The sequence below is a fragment of the Pseudorca crassidens genome, chromosome 2, assembly GCF_039906515.1.
Source record: "Pseudorca crassidens isolate mPseCra1 chromosome 2, mPseCra1.hap1, whole genome shotgun sequence".
NCBI classification, from domain to species: Eukaryota; Metazoa; Chordata; class Mammalia; order Artiodactyla; family Delphinidae; genus Pseudorca; species Pseudorca crassidens.
Window position 1 is genome coordinate 20583616 of NC_090297.1, and position 17224 is coordinate 20600839.

Below are 17224 nucleotides of genomic sequence, written 5' to 3' on the forward strand. Positions count from 1 at the left end.
GCTGAACTTCTTAAGAACTTAGCTTGTGCTGGGCACCTTATATCTTTGCTGTCCCAACCTGATAGCCACTAGCCACATGTGGCTACTCAGCTCTTGAAATGTGGCTGGTGTTACTGAGGAACTAAGTTTAAATTTTTATTTAATTTTAATTAAATTTAAAAATATTTGTTTGCTAAATACCACTTTATTTTTTGGTAGAACTATGTTTTACTTTATTACTTTGCTTGAGATATTGTTGTATAGCTCAAATGTGCTATAGGTGTAAAATACCAGATTTCGAAGACTTAGTAGGAGAAAAAGAATGGAAGCTATCTCATTAATAATTTTTATATTGATTTCATGTTACAGTGATACTTTGGATATACAGTATTATGTTCAAATATATATTATTAAAATTAATTCTACCTGTTTCTTTTTACTTTTTTAACATGGCTACTAGAAAGCTTAAAATTATATATGTGGGTTGTATTATATTTCAGTTGGACAGTGCTCCTTTATATATAGTACCTCATTATTCCACAGATTTGTTCAACAGATACTTATTGAATAGCTTCTTTGTGCCAGCACTAGGCTAGGCACTGAGGATACAGCAATGAATAAAACAGACCAAAATCCTGCCCTTACAGAGCTTCCATTCTAGATTGCAAATTATTTACAATAACTATACCAGGTAGATACTATTGTTAGCCCATTTTATAGATGAGGAAACTGAGGCACAGAAAAGTTAAATAATTTCCCCAAAGTCACAAAGCTAATGAATGGTTGAGCTGGGATTTGAATTCAAGCATTCTGAGTCCATTGAGGTTAATTTTGAAACTGCTGTGCAATCATGGATATCCAGTATTATACAGTATTAATGTATTATAATTTATCCAACCAGGCCTCTACTGTCCTGTATAAAGGACCGAAACAATAAATGTTATGCGAACAAGTAAACTGTGGGTGAGGGCAAATATAAGATGTTGAAAAGAGACAAGCTTCAGGTCTGAGATTATAAGCAAGGCCAGAGATGAGATGAGGGACAGGTTCAGAAAAATGCTCAACATCACTAATGATCAGAGAAATGCAAATCAAAACTACAATGAGCTATCACCTCCCACTGGTCAGAATGGCCATCATTAAAAATCTACAAATAACAAATCCTGGAGAGGGTGCGAAGAAAAGGGAACCCTCGTACACTGTTGGTGGGAATGTAAGTTGGTGCTGCCACTTTGGAAAACAGTATGGAGGTTCCTCAAAAAAATGAAAATAGAGTTGCCAGAGTTGCTGGATTGATCCAGCAATCCCACTCCTGGACATATATCCAGACAAAACTATAATTCAAAAAGATACATGCACCCCTATGTTCATAGCAGCACTATTCACAACAGCCAAGAAACCATGGCTGGTTTCAACCATGGAAACCATGGAAACAACCTAAGTGTCCATCGACAGATGAATGGATAAAGATGTGAGAGATATATATAATAACAGTAGCAATGTTTTCTATGTGCATCATTTAATCGCACAATAACCCTATAAGGTAAGTACTATTATCATCCCATTTTGCAGAAGTGAAAATTGAGGTATAGGAGGAGGCAGCAGAGCTGACTTGAACCCAAGCACTCTTAGATCTATGCTTCTAACTGCGCTCTATTGCACCTCTCCTGTTAGTACAATATGACCAACCCCAGGGCACTCAGAAGAGAGCTTTGGCTAAGAGAAGCAGCCTTGATCCCCCAGGCTCTCTGCCTGCCTGCTCGGCCTTTGGGGTGCAGTGAGGAGAGTGGGCTTGAGTCGGCAGACCCAGATTTAATTCCCTGATCATGACTGTGGGCACTTTGCCTCTGTGAGCCTCAGTTTCCCATCTTTAAAATATGGGGTACACGACCAAACATAAGGTGGTAAAGGAGAGGTCTGTAAAAGTACCCAGCACAAAAAATCCTAGAGGACTTCCTGGGGGAGCTGAAGGGAGGAAAAGAGGTTCCTGAGTGGAAAAGGAGGGCAGGCTCGGCTGGGGAGAGGCTGCATGAAGGCAGGGAGTGAGATGAGGCATGGGGCCAGCACAGCCTGGTCTCAGTGGCCTGGAACCCAGGCTAGGGTGTGCAGTGGTGGGATGGCAGGGCTGGGTGAGGGCTCTGCAGAGGCAGGGGTGAGCCTGAGACGCATGCCACACTCCGCCCCTCACCCTGGGCCCCCTCACAGGTCCCTAGCCACCCTGCAAGATCCTGGTCACTGATCAGTGTATCTAAAGCCCAAGTCCCCTGCCTCTGGCTGTGGCCCCACTCTGCAGACATTCAGCCAGGCTCAGAACCTTAGAGACCTTTGAATCACTTCCCTCCTCCTGGCCATGTCTCCCTCAGCTTTCAAAGTCCATCTCCAGGGCATCCTCCTCCAGGAAGCCTTCCCTGATGCCCTCACCAGCATAGTTCATAGCCTATCTCACCAAACCTGGAGTTACAGACATTCACATGCACCTGAGTCTGCGGAGCCCAGGGGCAGGCCCAGGCCCAGCACCAAACAAAGGCTCAGGGCTGGTTTCACTCAACTGGAGCCCAGCAGGTACTGAGACCTGTCACTTCCTCTCTCAGGACTTCTGCCCCTTGCCTGTGCTCTGGCTGTGCCCTCTCCCTCCCAAGTCACTGCCATACCTCCTCCGTGGTCTCCCCTTCAAACTCTTCTCCATCCCACCATCTCGGCGAGATGACACCTACTTTCATTTGGTTCCTTCAACAATTATTGGTACAGTAAATGACTATAGGTAACAATACTGTATTATATATTTGAAAGTTGCCAAGAGGGTAGATGGTAAAAGTCCATCACAGGGAAAAAAAAATCGTTGTAACTGTGCTGATGGATGTTAACTAAACTTATTGTGGTAATGATTTGCCAATATATACAAATATTGAATCAAATAAAACGAATACAAGGTTATATGTTGATTATATCTCAATAAAAATAAATCATTTTTTTAAATTTATCAAGCCCCCTTCTGCAGGCTAGGCTTGGTCCCAGGTGCTAGGGATACAATGGCAAATAAAACAGCCAGGTTCCATCCCTCACAACGCTCATATTCTATGGGGGATTCTGACGTTAAATCCAGAAGCCCCTCAATGGCCACACAACTGCAAACTGTTGTAAGAGGCCTGCAGAAAAAGAATATGGTTTAAGACTCAGACTGTGGGTGGGGGAGGGATAAACTGAAAGATTGGGATGGACATATACACACTACTCTATATAAAATAGATAACTAATAAGGACCTACTGTATGGCACAGGGAACTCTACTCAGTACTCTGTAATGACCTATATGGGAAAAGAATCTAAAAAAGAGTGGAGATATGTATAACTGACTCACTTTGCTGTACACCTGAAATTAACACAACATTGTAAATTAACTATACTCCAATAAAAATTATTTAAAAAATAGAATAAAAAAGCATGATTAATACAAAAAAAAAAGAATCAGACTGCGGCCTCCTGAGGCCAGTATGGGAGTGTGGAGGGGCCAGGTGAGGGGCTGAGGCTGGGGAGAAGACATGTCAGGCACAGGAAACTGCTGGAGGGGCCAGAGTGGAGTGTGATGGATGGAAGACAGGCTGGAGGGTGAGGGGTCACGTGATACAGGTCCTGTGTGCAGGTGAAGACCTGCTCTCACCTGCTGGTCATTCCCTTACTACCAGACCTTCTGTGGCTCCCTTTGGCCGCACACTCCACGGCCCTTAGTTGGCCTCCGAGGTCTACACTAGAGGGAGAAAGGTCATTCTCATTTCCTCTCCCCTCTTCACCCACCCATGTCCACTCACAAACATTTATCAAATGTCTCTGGTAACCAGACAGCTGGGCATATATACACAATACGCATACCTGGGTTTATATACAGCAGGCAACAAAATGGACATGGTGCCTGCCCTTTGCAGGTTACAGTCTGTCTACGTTCTACATGGTTGCTTCCAGCTCTACAGCCATCACCTTTCCAATCCAGCCAGCATTCACCTTGATCTCCAGTGGCTTCCTCACTGTCTCCGACTCCACGAATGTTCCTCACGTGTCTTCTCTACACTGAAGCAAGGTGCATATTTTATTATTTTTTTAAAGTAGACGCAAGATATGTCTTAGTTTTCTTTTTAATATTTATTTATTTATTTTATTATTTATTTTGGGTGCGATGGGTCTTAGTTGCGGCATGCATGTGGGATCTAGTCCCCTGACCAGTGTTTGAACCTGGGCCCCCTGCAGTGGGAGCACGGAGTCTTACCCACTGGACTGCCAGGGAAGTCCCTCTACACTGAGGCAAGGTGCATATTTTAAAGATACAACTCTGCATTTCTTAAGTCTGAGTCATCTTGCCATTGTTCTTGTCTTGGCCTCATGTTTGTTTCCTCTGTAGCTCTCACAGTCTGTAATTATTAATCTGTTTACTGGTTTAGGTAAAAATGGAAGCTCTGAAAATTATGGCAAATTGAACATATGTGTCTAATTTCAGTCCCTCCCCAAACTCCACTAAAACTACAGAAAGAGGGCTTCCCTTGTGGCACAGTGGTTAAGAATCCGCCTCCCAATGCAGGGGACACGTGTTCGAGCCCCGGTCCGGGAAGACGCTCATGTCGTGGAGCAACTAAGCCCGTGCGCCACAACTACTGAGCTGGCGCTCTAGAGCCCGCGAGCCACAACTACTGAGCCCATGTGCCACAACTACTGAAGCCCATGTGCCTAGAGCTTGTGCTCCGCAACAAGAGAAGCCAGCACAATGAGAAGCCTGTGCACCACAATGAAGAGTAGCCCCCGCTCGCCGCAATTAGAGAAAGCCTGCAGGCAGCAATGAAGACCCAACGCAGCCAAAAGTAAATAAATAAAAATAAAAAATTTTAAAAAAGCACAAACCCACTGAGACGAGGAGAATGAGGGAAGCTGGAAAACAGATGGTTGGGTGGTAACTACACAGCAAACCCAAGGAAACTACTGCCTAACCTGGACGTGGGGAAGGAGAGCCAACCCAATTTAGATGACAGACTCCCCCAAAAGGCTCAGGTACCTGTTTAAATGGGGGTGGGAGTATTAAATAGAAGAGGTTGGAAGATGTTCCGGGATCAGAATTGTTAGGTCCCTACGTCCCTTCCCCAATCCTGGCAGGAAACTGGAGGTTTATTCTCTAAAGAGAATTAAACAGAGTCACTGGGATGGGAAACTGCAGGCACAGTGGAGGTCGGAGGTATCTCCGAAATCAGGCAATGAAGTGACCATATACACTGTGATGGCTGAGACACCCCCCAACCTGTTTCCTCCCAGAAAGCTGGCACCCATGGCTTTGCTCTCTGGGCAAGAGGATCAGAAAAATTTCTCTCAAAGCTAATCTGACCAGGCTGAGAGGAAGGACATAAGGTCACATCTTCAGAGAGATAAGAAAACATAGTGCATCCAGGATGCAAGAACAGGATGTTATTTTAAAAAGAAACTAACAAGGGACTTCCCTGGTGGTCCAGAGGTTAAGACTCCACGCTCCAAATGCAGGGGGCCTGGGTTCAATCCCTGGTCAGGGAACTGGATCCCGCATGCCACAACTAAGAGGCTGCATGCCACAGCTAAAAATCCCACACGCCGCAAGGAAGATCCCGCGTGCCGCAACTAAGACCCAGCACAGCTAAAAAAATAAAAAAAGAAAGAAGAAAAAAAAAACAAACATCAACAACAAAAAGACCTTGCAATTAAAAATTCAATGGAAGGGATTGAAGATAAATTTGAGGAAATCTTCCAGAAAGTAAAACAAAGAGAAAAAGAGAGAGAAAAGCAGAGAGAAAAAAAGAAAATTAGAGTACTGGTCCGGGATACTCAACATCTGAATAATAGATATTACAGAAGGAGAAAGCAGAACAGAGAGGAGTCATCAATTAAAAATGGAAGAAAATTCCCAGAACTGAAGGACATACGGTTCCATGTTGAAAGGCACCTCCAAGTGCTCAGTGCCATGGGTAGCAACAGACCTGAGGTACCATCGTGAGACATCAGAACCATGGTGGTCAGGGAGGTGTGGAGGGGACACAAAGAGAAGACCCTGTAGCTTCCAAAGTAGAAAAGGAACTACACACAAAGCACCAGGAATCAGGATGCTTTGGACTTCTCAACAGTAACACTAAAAGAAAACAATCTCCAAAGATAGTTGTTTTTTTTTCTTCTTTTTAATTCAGGCTGTGCCGGCTCTTAGTTGCGGCACGTGGGATCCTTCGTTGTGACATGCGTGCAGGATCTAGTTCCCTGACTAGGGATCAAACCCAGGCCACCTGCATTGGGAGCACGGAGTCTTACCCACTGGACCACCAGGGAAGTCCCTCCAATGAGAGTTTTTTATAATAATGATGGCAAAACACCTATAGAACTTCTTACGTGCCAGGCACTGTTCTAAGAGTCTTCATATATCCTGTACCGAACCACATTATTAAGGGGAAGGTAGAATGAAGGTATTTGCAGACTTGCAAGGTCTCAAAAATGTCACCTCACACACCCTCTTTCCCAAGAAAATGTTGGAGTAGGTGCTCCACCAAAAGGAGAGAGTAAAGAGAGCAGCAGTCCCAGGGAAATCCAACACAGAAGCGAGGTGACATGCTCATGAAGACCGCAGGATCAGAGGCGGGCTCACCTAGAAGCCTAAGCTTCTGCTTCCTGCACATTCCGTGGGCCGCTGCGAGTGCTGGGAGTTGTAGAGGGTTCTCTAGGCAGATGGGAGAAACCAATCAGAGAGCACTGTTGCTAGATTGTTCAACGAGAGCTCAGAAGAAAAGGTCCTGAGTCTCTAAGGGATCTCAAGCTCCAGGAATTTATTGATTTATCAATCCAAATAAATTACAGCTAACTTTGTATTCCTTTTTTTAAAGGGCCCCCAGATTGTATAAACTTTAAACCCTACAAAGTCTGGATCTTTCCCTGCCCAGAATAATAGCCGTTCACCAGATATAAAGGTCAAACGCTCCAGACTGGAGCAGAAGAAAAGTTTCTTCAAGAAGATGGAATTGATAGGGATTTCCCTGGTGGTCCAGTGGTTGGGACTTCGCCTTCCAGTGCAGAGGGAGCTAAGATCCCACATGCCTCACGGCCAAAAAACCAAAACATAAAACAGAAGCAATATTGTAAATTCAATAATAACTTTAAAAATGGTCCACACTAGGGACTTCCCTGGTGGCATGGTGGTTAAGAATCTGCCTGCCAATGCAGGGGACACAGGTTCTAAGCCCTGGCCTGGGAAGATCCCACATGCCCTGGCAACGAACAGTAGCTTCTGCTCGCCACAGCTAGAGAAAGCCCGCATGCAGCAGGGAAGGCCCAACACAGCCATAAATAAATAAATTAAAAAAAAAAAAAATGGTCCACACTAAAAAAAAAAAAAGATGGAATTGGCAGAACACATGATGTGGTAGTCATGGAGTCTGCCTCCCAGAGTCCCCTTCAAGGAAGGGCTTGTGGCCCAGCTGTGGGGAGTTCGAGCAGCAGACCACCTCCAGCTGTCAGCTCCTTCAGGTTCGCTCTCCGATGCAGAGAGCTACCTCGCCGAAGATCAGATCCTTCCTGGGGCAGCCCATAGGCAGGACTGAGCCAGGCAGGGTATAAAGCCCTGGCCATTTCAGCAGGGCTCAGGACACTCATAGGATGGGCCATACTTGCTCCAAGGCTTCCTGCCAGGTGGGCGGAGGCTTTCCAGGCCTCAGTGCAGTTCCTCTGCCTCCGCCCAATCCTGCTTCCGCCCACTTCCTCTCACAGGTGTTGATCCCTAGTAAACCTGTCTTATCTCCACCTCCGCTTCCAGAGACACCAATCTGAGACACCTGATATGTAGGAACCTCTTGAGAAGAGATTTAGATAACTGGTGGAGGGTGGAATACACAGAAACTAAGCAAGTGACACAACAGGACAATTGTTGACTCTGGGAAAAACAAAAAGTTGTACAGGAAAGGAAAAGTAATCATAGCTTACATATAATAATGTAAACAAAGACTACTGAACGAACCAAAATTATGTTGGCAATTTGAGGATGTGGGGATTATGTGTATGGTGGCGCAGGTGATGGGGAAAGACAAAACTTTATCTTCCATAGTAGAAAGTCAAGAGATAGTGTTTAAAACTGAAATGTCTAGAAATGGCGAAACAAGATTACTAGGAGACTGGTTCAAGATGGCGGAGTAGAAAGACGTGCTCTCACTCTCTCTTGCGACAGCACCAGAATCACAACTAACTGCTGAACGATCATCGACAGGAAGACACTGGAACTCACCAAAAAAGATACTCCACATCCAAAGACAAAGGAGAAGCCGCAATGAGACGGTAGGAGGGGCGCAATCACAATAAAATCAAATCCCATAACTGCGGGGTGGGTGACTCACAAACTGGAGAACAATTATACCACAGAAGTCCACCCACTGGAGTGAAGGTTCTGAGCCCCACGTCAGGCTTCCCAACCTGGGGGTCCGGCAATGGGAGGAGGAATTCCTAGAGAATCATACTTCGAAGGCTAGCGGGATTTGATTGCAGGACTTAGACAGGACTAGCGGAAACAGAGATTCCACTCTTGGAGAGCGCACACAAAGTAGTGTGTGCATCGGGACCCAGGGAAAGGAGCAGTGACCCCATAGGAGGCTGAACCAGACCTACCTGCTAGTGTTGGAGGGTCTCCTGCAGAGGCGGGGGGTGTCTGTGGCTCACCATGGGGACAAGGACACTGGCAGCAAAAGATCTGGGAAGTACTGCTTGGTGTGAGCCCTCCCAGAGTCTGCCATTAGCCCCATCAAAGAGCCAGGTAGGCTTCAGTGCTAGGTTGCCTCAGGCCAAACAACCAACAGGGAGGGAACCCAGGCCCACCCAACAGCAGACAAGCGGATAAAAGTTTTACTGAGCTCTGACAACAGAGCAACACCCAGCTCTACCCACCACCAGTCCCTCCCATCAGGAAGCCTGCACAAGCCTCTTAGATAGCCTCATCCACCAGAGGGCAGACAGCAGAAGCAAGGAGAACTACAGTTCTGCAGCCTGTGGAACAAAAACCACATTCACAGAAAGACAGACAAAATGAAAAGGCAGAGGACTTTGTACCAGATGAAGGAACAAGATAAAACCTCAGAAAAACAACTAAATGAAGTGGAGATAGGCAACCTTCCAGAAAAAGAATTCAGAATAATGATAGTGAAGATGATCCAGGACCTCAGAAAAAGAATGGAGGCAAAGATCAAGAAGATGCAAGAAATGTTTAACAAAGACCTAGAAGAATTAAAGAACAAACATCTAGGGGCTTCCCTGGTGGCACAGTGGTTAAGAATCCGCCTGCCAGTGCAGGGGACACGGGTTCGAGCCCTGGTCCGGGAAGATCCCACATGCCGCGGAGCAACTAAGCCCATGCGCCACAACTACTGAGCCTGCGCTCTAGAGCACGTGAGCCATAACCACTGAGCCCACGTGCTACAACTACTGAAGCCCGTGTGCCAGAACGAAGAGTAGCCCCCACTTGCCACAACTAGAGAAAGCCCATGCACAGAACGAAGACCCAATGCAGCCAAAAATAAATAAATTAATTAAATAAATTTAAAAAAAACACCTAGAAGAATTAAAGAACAAACAGAGATGAACAATACAATAACTGAAATAAAAAATACACTTGAAGGAATCAATAGCAGAATAACTGAGGCAGAAGAACAGATAAGTGGAAGACAGAATGGTGGAATTCACTGCCACGGAACAGAATAAAGAAAAAAGAATAAAAAGAAATGAAGACAGCCTAAGAGACCTCTGGGACAACATTAAACGCAACAACGTTTGCATTAAGGGGTCCTAGAAGGCGAAGAGAGAGAGAAAGGACCCGAGAAAATATCTGAAGACATTATAGTCGAAAACTTCCCTAACAGGGGAAAGGAAATAGTCACCCAAGTCCAGAAAGCGCAGACAGTCCCACACAGGATAAACCCAAAGAGAAACATGCCGAGACACATAGTAATCAAACTGACAAAAATTAAAGACAAAGAAAAATTATTGAAAGCAACAAGGGAAAAATGACAAATAACATACAAGGGAACTCCCATAAGGTTAACAGCCGATTTCTCAGCAGAAACTCTACAAGCCAGAAGGGAGTGGCATGATATACTTAAAGTGATGAAAGGGAAGAACCTACAACCAAGATTACTCTACCCGGCAAGGATCTCATTCAGTTTCAGTGGAGAAATCAAAAGCTTTACAGACAAGCAAAAGCTAAGAGAATTCAGCACCACCAAACCAGCTCTACAACAAATGCTAAAGGAACTTCTCTAAGCGGGAAACACAAGAGAAGAAAAGGACCTACAAAATAAACCCATAACAATTAAGAAAATGGTAATAGGTATATACATATTGATAATCACCTTAAATGTAAATGGATTAAACGTTCCAAACAAAAGACACAGGCTTGCTGAATGGATACAAAAACAAGACCCATATATATGCTGTCTACAAGAGACCCACTTCAGACCTAGGGGCACATACAGACTGAAAGTTAGGGCATGGAAAAAGATATTCCATGCAAATGGATATCAAAAGAAAGCTGGAGTAGCAATACTCATATCAGATAAAATAGACTTTAAAATAAAGAATGTTACAAGAGACAAGGAAGGACACTACATAATGATCAAGGAATCAATCCCAGAAGAAGATATAACAATTATAAATATATATGCACCCAACATAGGAGCACCTCAATACATAAGGCAACTGCTAACAGCTACAAAAGAGGAAATCGACAGTAACACAATAATAGTGGGGGACTTTAACACCTCACTTACACCAATGGACAGATCATCCAAACAGAAAATAAGGAAACACAAGCTTTAAATGATACAATAGACCAGATAGATTTAATTGATATTTATAGGACATTCCATCCAAAAACAGCAGATTACACTTTCTTCTCAAGTGCACATGGAACATTCTCCAGGATAGATCACATCTTGGGTCACAAATCAAGCCTCGGTAAATTTAAGAAAACTGAAATCATATCAAGCATCTTTTCCGACCACAACACTGTGAGATTAGAAATCAATTACAGGGAAAAAAACGTAAAAAACACAAACACTTGGAGGCTGAACAATACGTTACTAAATAACCAAGAGATCACTGAAGAATTCAAAGAGGAAATCAAAAAATACCTAGAGACAAATTACAATGAAAACACAACGATCCAAAACCTACGGGATGTAGCAAAAGCAGTTCTAAGAGGGAAGTTTATAGCAATACAAGCCTGCCTCAAGAAAGAAGAAAAATCTTGGGCTTCCCTGGTAGCACAGTGGTTAAGAATCCACCTGCCAATGCAGGGGACACGGGTTCGAGCCCTGGTCCGGGAAGATCCCACATGCCGCGGAGCAACTAAGCCCATGCGCCACAACTACTGAGCCTGCGCTCTGGAGCCCGCGAGCCACAACTGCTGAGCCCACATGCCACAACTACTGAAGCCTGCACGCCTAGAGCCCGTGCTCTGCAACAAAAGAAGCCACGACAATGAGAAGCCCACACACCACAACGAAGGGTAGCCCCTGCTCACCGCAACTAGAGAAAGCCCGTGCACAGCAATGAAGACTCAACACAGCCAAAAATAAATAAATAAATTTATTTAAAAAAAAAAAAAAGAAAGAAGAGAAATCTCAAATAAACAATCTAACCTTACACCTAAAGGAACTAAAGAAAGAAGAACAAACAAAACCCGAAGTAAGTAGAAGGAAGAAATCATAAAGATCAGAGAAGAAATAAATGAAATAGAAACAAAGAAAACAATAGCAAAGATCAATAAAACTAAAAGCTGGTTCTTTGAGAAGGCAAACAAAATTGATAAACCTTTAGCCAGACTCATCAAGAAAAAGAGGGAGAGGACTCAAATCAATAAAATTAGAAATGAAAAAGGAGAAGTTACCACAGACACTGCAGAAATACAAAGCATCATAAGAGAGTACTACATTGGCTTCCCTGGTGGCGCAGTGGTTAGGAACCTGCCTGCTAATGCAGGGGACACGGGTTCGAGCCCTGGTCCGGGAGGATCCCAAATGCCACAGAGCAACTAAGCCCATGAGCCACAACTACTGAGCCTGCGCTCTAGATCCCGCAAGCCACAACTACTGAAGCCCGTGTGCCTGGAACCCGTGCTCCTCAATGGGAGAGGCCACCACAATGAGAAGCCCACACACCGCAAAGAAGAGTAGCCCCTGCTCGCCACAGCTGGAGAATGCCCACGCACAGCAACTGACCCAATGGAACCAAAAATAAATAAATAAATAATTTTTTTTAAAAAAAGAAAGACTATTACAAGCAACTCTATGCCAATAAAATGGACAACCTGGAAGAAATGGACAAATTCTTAGGAAGGTATAACCTTCCAAGACTGAACCAGGAAGAAATAGAAAATATGAACAGACCAATCACAAGTAATGAAATTGAAACTGTGATTAAAAATCTTCCAACAAACAAAAAGTCCAGGACCAGATGGCTTCACAGGTGAATTCTATCAACATTTAGGGAAGAGCTGACACCCATCCTTCTCAAACTCTACCAAAAAATTGCAGAGGAATGAACACTCCCAAACTCATTCTATGAGGCCACCATCACCCTGATACCAAAACCAGACAAAGATACTACAAAAAAAGAAAATTACAGACCAATATCACTGATGAATATAGATGCAAAAATCCTCAACAAAATACTAGCAAACAGAATCCAACAACACATTAAAAGGATAATACACCATGATCAAGTGGGATTTATCCCAGGGGTGCAAGGATTCTTCAATATACACAAATCAATCAATGTGATACACCATATTAACACACTGAAGAATAAAAACCATATAATCATCTCAAGAGATGTAGAAAAAGCTTATGACAAAATTCAACACCTATTTATGATAAAAACTCTCCAGAAAGTGGGCACAGAGGGAACCTACCTCAACATAATAAAGGCCATATACGACAAACTGATAGCAAACATCATTCTCAATGGTGAAAAACTGAAAGTATTTCCTCTAAGATCAAGAACAAGACAAGGATGTTCACTCTCACCACTATTATTCAACATAGTTTTGGAAGTCCTAGCCACAGCAATCAGAGAAGAAAAAAAATATGAAAGGAATACAAATTGGAAAAGAAGAAGTAAAACTGTCACTGTTTGCAGATGACATGATACTATACTAGAGAATCCTAAAGATACCACTAAAAAATTACTAGAGCTCATCAATGAATTTAGTAAAGTTGCAGGATACAAAATTAATGCACAGAAATCTCTTGCATTCCTATACACTAACAACGAAAGATCAGAAAGAGAAATTAAGGAAATAATCCCATTCACCATTGCAACAAAAAGAATAAAATACCTAGGAATAAACCTACCTAAGGAGGTAAAAGACCTGTACTCAGAAAAGTATGACACTGATGAAAGAAATCAAAGATGACACAAACAGATGGAGAGATATACCATGTTCTTGGATTGGAAGAATCAATATTGTGAAAATGACTATACTACCCAAAGCAATCTACAGATTCAATGCAATCCCTATCAAATTACCAGTGCCATTTTTTACAGAACTAGAACAAAAAATCTTAAAATTTGTATGGAGACAAAAAAGACCCCAAATAGCCAAAGTTGTCTTGAGGGGAAAAAAAGGAGCCTGAGGAATCAGACTCCCTGACTCCAGACTATACTACAAAGCTACAGTAATCAAGACAATATGGTACTGGCACAAAACCAGAAATATAGATCAATGGAACAGGATAGAAAGTCCAGAGATAAACCCACGCTCCTATGGTCAACTAATCTATGACAAAGGAGGCAAGGATATACAATGGAGAAAAGACAGTCTCTTCAATAAGTGGTGCTGGGAAAACTGGACAGCTACATGTAAAAGAATGAAATTAGAACACTCCCTAACACCATATACAAAAATAAACTCAAAATGGATTAGAGACCTAAATGTAAGACTGGATACTAGAAAACTCTTAGAGGAAAACAGGAGGAACACACTTTGACATAAATCACAGCAAGATCTTTTTTGATCCACCTCCTAGAGTAATGGAAATAAAAACAAAAATAAACAAATGGGACCTAATGCAACTTAAAAGCTTTTGCAAAGCAAACTACAAACAAGACGAAAAGACAACCCTCAGAATGGGAGAATATATTTGCAAATGAATCAATGGACAAAGGATTGATCTGCAAAATATATAAGCAGCTCATGCAGCTCAATATTAAAAAAGAAAAAACCAATCAAAAAATGGGCAGAAGACCTAAACAGACATTTCTCCAAAGAAGACATACAGATGGCCAAGAAGCACATGAAAAGCTGCTCAACATCACTAATTATTAGAGAACTGCAAATCAAAACTACAATGAGTATCACCTCACACCATTTAGAATGGGCATCATCAGATAATCTACGAACAACAAATGCTGGAGTGGGTGTGGAGAAAAGGGAACCCTCTTGCACTGTTGGTGGGAATGTAAATTGATACAGCCACTATGCAGAACAGTATGGAGGTTCCTTAGAAAACTAAAAATAGAATTACCATATGACCCAGCAATCTCACTACTGGGCATATACCCAGAGAAAACCATAATTCAAAAAGACACATGCACCCCAATGTTCACTGCAGCACTATTTACAATAGCCAGGTCATGGAAGCAACCTAAATGCCCATCGACAGACGAATGGATAAAGAAGATGTGGTACATATATACAATGGAATATTAACTTAGCCATAAAAAGGAACGAAATTGGGTTATTTGTAGAGACATGGATGGATCTAGAGACTGTCACACAGAGTGAAGTAAGTCAGAAAGAGAAAAACAAATATCATATATTAACGCATATATGTGGAACCTAGAAAAATGGTACAGATGAACCGGTTTGCAGGGCAGAACTAGAGACACAGATGTAGAGAACAAACGTATGGACACCAAGGGGGGAAAGTGGCAGGGGGGTGGGGTAGTGGTGGTGGGATGAACTGGGAGATTGGGATTGACATACATACCTGCTGTATAAAAAAATAAATTAAATAAAATTCAAAAATCAGGGCTTCCCTGGTGGCGCAGTGGTTGAGGGTCCGCCTGCCGATGCAGGGGACACGGGTTCGTGCCCCGGTCCGGGAAGATCCCACGTGCTGCGGAGCGGCTGGGCCCGTGGGCCATGGCCGCTGGCAGTGGGAGAGGCCACAGTAGTGAGAAGCCCGCGTACCGCCAAAAAACAAACAAACAAAAAAAAAAAACAAAAAACAAAAAACAAACCAAGATTATTTAGAGATAATGGAGATAAATCTAAAATACAGTCAGCTAAAAAAGTTGAAAATAGATGCCTCTGCAAAAGTGGAAATGAGGGAAAAGGTAGTGGACTGCCTTCTGTTTTCATAGAAAACCTTATAATACTTGTTATTTCTTTAAACCATGCATATGTATAACTTTTGTTTGTGAAAGAATGTAAGTTTCCTGATGGCAGGGACCATGAGAGTCTTCTATTAAAATCCCCAGTGCTCCACCTGAAGCAGGTGTTCAAAAAGTATTTGTTATTCAAGTAACTGAAGTCACCGTTCTTGAGGCCCTAAACGGCTCCTTGTAAGGCACAGCATTAAGATCAGGATGCGTGTGATGCCTCCAGGGACTGCAGGCAGGGTCTGGCCCCTGCAAACTCCTCTCCCCGACTCCTCCTCTAGTGCCTCTTTCAGGTGCTCACATGCACATTGTTCCTTCCTGCCTCGGGAAATTTGCACTTGCTGTTCCTTCTACCTAAAAAAGCTCTTCACCACCATCACCTAGTTCTCTCCCATAAATCCGTTAGACTTCAGCTCAGATGTCACTTCCTCCAGGAGATCCTGTCTCCTATCTCCCTCTTCACCAGCCTGATGGGGCCATGGTGGGCCTACCCCAGGATCCCCAAGGACCTTGTAGGTTATGTTAAGGCATTTACTCTTCTATCTAGAAGAGAATAAGGAGCCACCAAAGTGTTGCCAGCCAGGAAAGATAAGATCAAATATGCTGGTAGGTCTGGGGCTCAGAGAATTGTGAACAGCAGCAGGCAGCTTACCTGGGACACAGATGACCTTTGCTCAACAAACAGTGGCCTCATCCTACCTCCCCAGGGTACCTCCAGTAATTCCCTATGGTAGTGTTTTCCAGAATGGGGCATGACTATCACCGGGGGCTCTAGGGATAATTTTAGTGGCATATAACCACATATTTTTCAAAGATTAACATATTTATTTCAATGGGGATTCAAAAATATAACCTGCATTCTAAACCCATGATTTCATGGCTGTTATTGTTTAGGACAAACTTCATGAGGTCGATACTCAATTGACTAACTAAAGCTTGGGGCCTCTTGCTCAAGTCAAACTTGCCAAGTACCCTGAAAATCCCTCTACATCTTTCTCTATACAACTCTCCTGCCTGAAATGTCCTTCTTACCCCCTGCTTTGGAAAATTCTACATACCCTTCAAAGTCCCAGTTGAATCCCCGCTCAGCAAAGTGGCCTTATAATTAGGGTAGGAGATTGACATGGTGGTTAAAAACTAAGGCTTATCAAACGTAAATTTTGGGCTTTGGGTGATAATGATGTATCAATGTAGGTTCACTAATTGTAACAAATGCACCACTCTGGTGTTAGATGTTGATAGAGGAAGCTGTGTGTTGGCACAGGAGGCATATGGAAACACTGCATCTTTGCTCGATTTTGCTGTGAACTTAAAAATGCTCTAAAAAATAAAGTCTATTAAAAAAAAAAAAAGCCAAGGGGGTTCCCCGGGGGCCTACTGGTTAGGATTCTGGGCTTTCACTGCAGGGACTGGGTTCAATCCCTGGTTGGGGAACTGAGATACTGCAAGCCCCAAGGCTCGGCCAAAAAAAAAAAAAGTCAAACCAAGGCTTAGAAATTCGATCTAGCTGTGTGACTTTAGGCAAGTTACTTAACTTCTCTGAACCTAAACTTCCTCATCTGTTGGATAGGAATAATAGTGCCTACCCTTAGAGGACTGTGGTGAGAATTTAATGTTATCACGCATATAAAAGTACTCAGTATATGTCTGGCATACAGTAAGCCTTCCTAAAAGTTACCTGTTATTTTCATGAAAGTGGGGAGCCACAAATATGAGAGGGCTTTCCCTACTTATTTTAATTATTCATCTTTGTACGCCTTTCACATAGTAGATGCTTAGGAAAAGCTGGTTGGTTGTTGGAGGCCTTGCTGCCTTTGGGAGGGATTATTCTCATCCACATC